The following is a 6000-nucleotide window of genomic DNA, read 5'->3' on the forward strand; positions in this document are numbered from 1 at the left end:
AATTTGTTTAATAAACAAATAGAAAACAAATGTTTGAATCCAAGAAAGTAGTTGACAAGAGTAGTTGACGAAATGTTGACTCATCATTAAGATAACGTCGTTCACAGCAAATTATTTCATAAAGTTTATCCTTTCTACAGCTCTGAATTCATTATCTTTTTCTTATTTTCTCATTAACATGAAATTAAATGAAGATTAAAGGCTTATCAAAAAAGAAAGGTTATTGCCCATTTTAATTAGCCAAGTGTCAACCTACTGAAAGTGCTCTCTTCCTAAGAGTATTGCAAATGAAATTATTTCGAAACTTCAATCAATCAATCAATACTCTTCTCCTCTACTACCATATTCTAATATTTTGCATATGCTATATCTTAGCTTTCGAAGACTTCGACCGTTTGACGTTTTAAATATGGTTCGTTTCTCTTTCTCTCTCTGCATCTCTCTTTCAAGAAAATTATCTCCACATCATCCAACACGTATGTGGCATGTCTGTGCGTTTTTTTCATTTCGTTGCTTTTTTAATTTTCCTATGAACAACACTAGGAGATAATTAAGGCAGTACACATTAATTAAGGCAGTACACACACACATACACACACACACACACATACATGTATATATATATATATATATATACAATAGAACTAGTTGTTTTCATGGTATCTTAACCAATCACATGAGTGTCTCTGGAAGGAAGAGAGGCGGATCCGTTGCTGGCAAGGAAAAGAAGTTTGACTGTGGTAGGTCGACGGACAGACAGACCGTAGGTGGTAGGTGGACTTTCTTGATGATTCTGAGTGATGTGAGATAATCCGAGAGGAAACGGTACGATGTGGACACAGTTTTAGTATACAGAATGAAACAGGACTGGAACCTGGAGGTCAAACTTGCTTGACATGTGATTTTTCACCTTATCCACTGTTTAATCTCATCCCTTTCCCATTCCGCCTTATTCTCCAAAATGATAAAGAGCTTTTTTGATTCAACTCTTTTCAATTAATAATAAATTCACTTAAAATTCAACAGCTCACTTCCATTTCTTTTGTTAAAAGGAAACAAAAATAAAATTTTCTCGGAATGGAAACTTACCTACTGACCAAATAAAACAAAGAAAGAAAAAAGATCGATTGTTTCTCGGTTTAGTGAGAAAATGAAGTTTTTCAAATCCCTAGGTAACTCGATCGTTGCACAGAGAACTAAGTATTCTTCAATGGCAACAGATGTTACTCTAACAGATGTGTACTATTTCCGCAGGGTGATCGGTAGTAATAGATGAACAAGGAAGTTGAAAGAAGACTAGTCGATTTGAATAAAAGTGCGCAATGGAATAATTTAAAGGACTGCATCCTGCTTTAGTTTAATGTTATATTTGTAGTACAGATAATCTTAAGAATGTGTTTTTCAAAACTTGCATTATATCTGATAAATGGATAGAACGAGAGATTTAAGTCTGTCGCCTGTCGTATCATTTGAAGGCTGTTTTCGGCAAGTAAGAAGAATTCAATGAAAATGTGCTAGTTCATTTTGGAATAAAGGATTAATGAAGTAAATGTTTCTGAGATGTTCCTTTCCCGAAATCCTACATCTAAGCTTAATTAGCTTAATAAATGAGGAAAGAATAATTATTATTGTACAATTTTTCATTGAATAATAATATCATGAACATGAATAGCAATCGATATAAAATCAGTTAATTGGAAGAACAGCGATCGATGGAACTTTTACTTTCTTCTTGAATAGAAGAACGCATATCATTCTTATTTTCAACTATAAGTGCAATTTGAACAAAATGGAAAGGATGAAAATTCAGTTTATTCAGTTAGTTTGGATAATCCCTTGGCAATGAGATCTGATTTATTCCTGTTATGCTATATGATAATTACAGATCCCTCCAGAGAATTAAAAATAGATATGGTTATAAAAATATATTCTGGAAAGTAAATATGGAAAAATAATCTTTATTGCTTCGACATTCTTAACTGCAATAATCGCTTCTAATTAAAAGAATTTAGACTTTTATTTTTTTTTCAATAAGCAGTTCTACAAATGGACCGGTCAGGATATTCGTCTCAAACGAGTTTAGCTTTTAGTATTCGAAGAGTCATTTTGAACAATGACTTTTAGCTTCGTCTCCAGATTAACATTAAATTTTTGCTAATTCTCTAACATTAACAACTGCCTGTTAACTGAAGTACTTCATTCTAACAATTTGAAATCCGTATTTTTCTCTGTCGTGTACATTGTTAACTTTTGTATCCATTCCTAATAAATGAGTAAAGTTTTCAAATGTTTTCTACTTTAAAAAGAAGAGTGAAGATCAACATAGCCTCTCAAACAATCCTGTTTAATTGGAAATAATTTACTGATTGATGCAACGGCATATTCCACTGTTTGAAAAAGTGAACTAGTGGATGATTCTCAAGAAATCAGTAGCACTTTTTCATTCCTACTTCCTTGACTGTTTATCGGTTAAGAATGTAACATACTTCTGGTAATGTTCTTTCTCAAAGATGACCTCGAAAGTTTAGCAATATGAGACTGTAGACGTACAGTTTTAGGCTACTTCTAGATGTGCCAAACATAGCAAATATCGAAAAGTCTCAGCAAGATCAATACATTTGGAATAGACAGATCTTTTAAGGAATAAAGGAAATCAAAATATTGGAAAAGTATTGGACACTCAAAAATTTCCAACAGTTCCCGCCTTGACCAATATACTCTGAATGGGAGAACTTTGTGAATTTTGGTCCAAATCTGTCTTCCAGCACTTTAAATTGGAAATCCCAGGACTCTTGCAACCGATGTCGACCAATAGTAACCAAAAGTCGCCTACTCATGTATGGTTGGATTCCGAAAGGAAATAATCATTGTTATTTAAAATTTTGAATTTTAAAAGTTGTAGTGTAAAAACTTCTTAAAGTTGGTTCGATGGCCTTTTTATTGATTGAATATTTACTCGGTTCAGCACTATCTCCCGATGAACCCCTTATTGCTACATGGACAACTGTATGATCTCCTCTGATCCTTTCTTCTAGATTAGTTTAAAAATCATTATCCAATGAAATTTCGGAAATAATTCAAACAAATGCGATGGCCACGTCGTGCGTTAATGCAGACATTGCATATTCAAAATAATAAAATAAAAAGAAGGTATGACTAACTATACCAATGCCAAAACATCTCTTAAGCCGGTTCCTTTCCGCTTGTTACGTTCCGCGAAAGGACGAAGTCCTCATTGCGGAGAAGCTCGAATGTAAAGAAATTCTCGAAATAAAATGTAAAAATTTGGAGAAAACTGGAACCTTAGCATTCATTCTTTGCATAATGTGAAAAAGCGTGAGAAAATTGTTGACAATGCAAAATAAAATGAATGATGAGCGGAAGTGAGAATATGAAGAAGCATGAAAAAGACCAGATGGGTATTTCCCAAATAGTGAACATAGCTCATGCTTCCTGTCATTCCTCTCCATGAAAATGTGCTCTGACGTTCCAACTACCTACCCGGGCGGGTATCCGGATATCATCTGCATGAAGTTCGCAGAGAACTAGACAAGCTTCAGATATAATCGCTTGTCAACATTTGAAAGTTTATTGGAACACTGAATGCTTCAAAAGCCTGGACAGACATCCATTTGTACATAATACATACATGCATATATATATGTATATATATACATAGACACAGACACACATACAAAATATGAGAGAAAGTGCATGTGTATGCTGCTTGTATCCCAGCATACGCTATCAGAGCTGTGTAGACTTCAATTGTTCGAACGAGAAAATACCCTTCAAAAAGTTTCTTAAAAAAAGATGTAAGGGTATGACAGACGTAAGAGGCAGGAATCTGTTGCTGTTTTGTTGTACTGATATCTATGAGAGTATAAACAGACAAAGTACTTAGAAAGTACCATGATAGCAAGCTGTCTTCCCCTTCTCTCTCTCTCTCCAACATCAATGCAAAGTGCTTTCCATCTCCATAAATGAAACATGGCCATTAATGCTGGGAATACGCCTGGCCCTTCTCCTCTTTACATCCTTTCTATAAATGTCCTGTTAACTATCGGCAATGGCAAAAGTGACAGCCGTCTGATTGCTAAAACGCGATAGCAATCACACAGGTCATTTGCCTGAAGCATCTCATGTCTGCTAAATTTCATCCTCACTTCAATACTTCCTTTTTCTTTTCCACACTTTATCCATAATTTTAGTGGTAAAAAGAAATTCACAAAAGTGAAGGATGACACGATGAGACACTGCACTGTGTGCGGTGGAGAGAATTTTCAATCCATTTGAATTCTTCTAATTCAGTACTCGTTCTCGGTGATTTTTCCGCATAATTATCATTTCAATTTACATTTAGATTGAGTTCGAAATCATTATTGAATGCTACTAAATTTGTCATGGTATAAATGCAGAAAATGCTTTTCATGTAATGATCATTATAGTAGATAGTTTAACCGACAAATATACAATATGTCCTTTAGGTTAGCCATAATAATCACAATATTAGCAAAGAAAAGCATTTGCAAGCGCTCCTGTCTCACTGAAAATGTTCGTACTTTTGTAATTGTATGAATCGTGATCTTGCACGTAGCAATTCTAGAGGATGACATATCGTCTAGTAAACATTCAACAAAGAGGAGAAGTCAACGTAGTTCTCGTCACAAGACAATCATGTTTAATGTAGACAAAATTTCTTAAATATACTTGTAGACACATCGTACGTGTTAGTTTGATTACTACGACGACTATATCATAACAAGTGAACACTATGTTTAAGCCAAAGGTTTGTTATCAGTTATATCTATAATCTATTTTCTTCTCCCAGCAAATCTTTTTGAAATTTCCTTAGACTTCCCACAGTTTTCTATTTGATCTCGGGTTTTTTAAAAGCAATTCAAGCTTAAATAAACAAAGCTATTGGATGCTTATTAGAGGATATGTCATTCTCGAAAACTGATCATTATTCATACAACTAAACGTTCACATTGTAATGCTTGATGCGACTTCAGTTAGAAACAAGGCTAACTGCGACAAGCATGAGAATAGAATGAAGGGAGTAAGTGAAAGCACAATAAATTTAGAAAATGCAACTAACTAACCAATTGAAATGCTACATCACAGCACTTTAAATTAATGAGATATATTTCACCCACTGAGCTATTTTTCGTTGTTATCATCAGGTTCATTTTTGCATTTATTTTCTTTTCTTGCAGTATTTCTTACTTAACCTAAACATTAGCATTGGCTTATCAATGTTAGCTGATTGGATGATAAGAATTGCAAGATGGATTGCTCGAGATGCCCAAGATTGACTAATAGATCGGAAGGAAAAAAGGAGGCTTTATATTTCTAACTGGTAAAATTCATTAAATCGATTTGATCTCTCATGATGACGTCGAATGTCACAGTTATGAATAGATAGAAGCGAGAATGATATTGAAGAGTATTAGACAATTCTGAGATGTCTGAAATGCCTGTAAAAGTAAGCTTTTTTATGCAACACAAATTACCGTACTGTTTATATTAATATATTGTGAGAAATATTATCAAATGCTATACAAACTGTGATCCAAAGAAAGGCCACATTTTACCGTTCTGATAGGAGGAATGCATCCTGCATATACATATTATTGTGTTCGATATTAAAGTTTTCGTTTAAGAAGATATATTACCAGAAAAAATTAAATAGCGAAGAAACGGCAATGATGACTCTTCGAATGTATCGAAAAGTGAAGGGCACACTCTAACTGATACGGCGATAAAGGTTCAGAAAAAGAGTACAGAAAACCTGCCTATTGGCATCTTTTTGGTTGGCCCCCAATGTTGTACAAATAACGAAAGAATCACTTCAACTCCCTGTAAAATTTTCTTTTTTCCGAAAAGAAAATTAAGGAATCAGAGAAAATGGATAGGCAAGGGGCAAAGCTGATTAAGAAAGAAATGGGGTGAAAGGCGGGACTAGCGGGAGAGATGATGAAAAAGATGGATCGGCCC

Source organism: Loa loa (assembly GCF_000183805.2).
Source record: "Loa loa unplaced genomic scaffold supercont3.9, whole genome shotgun sequence".
NCBI classification, from domain to species: domain Eukaryota; kingdom Metazoa; phylum Nematoda; class Chromadorea; order Rhabditida; family Onchocercidae; genus Loa; species Loa loa.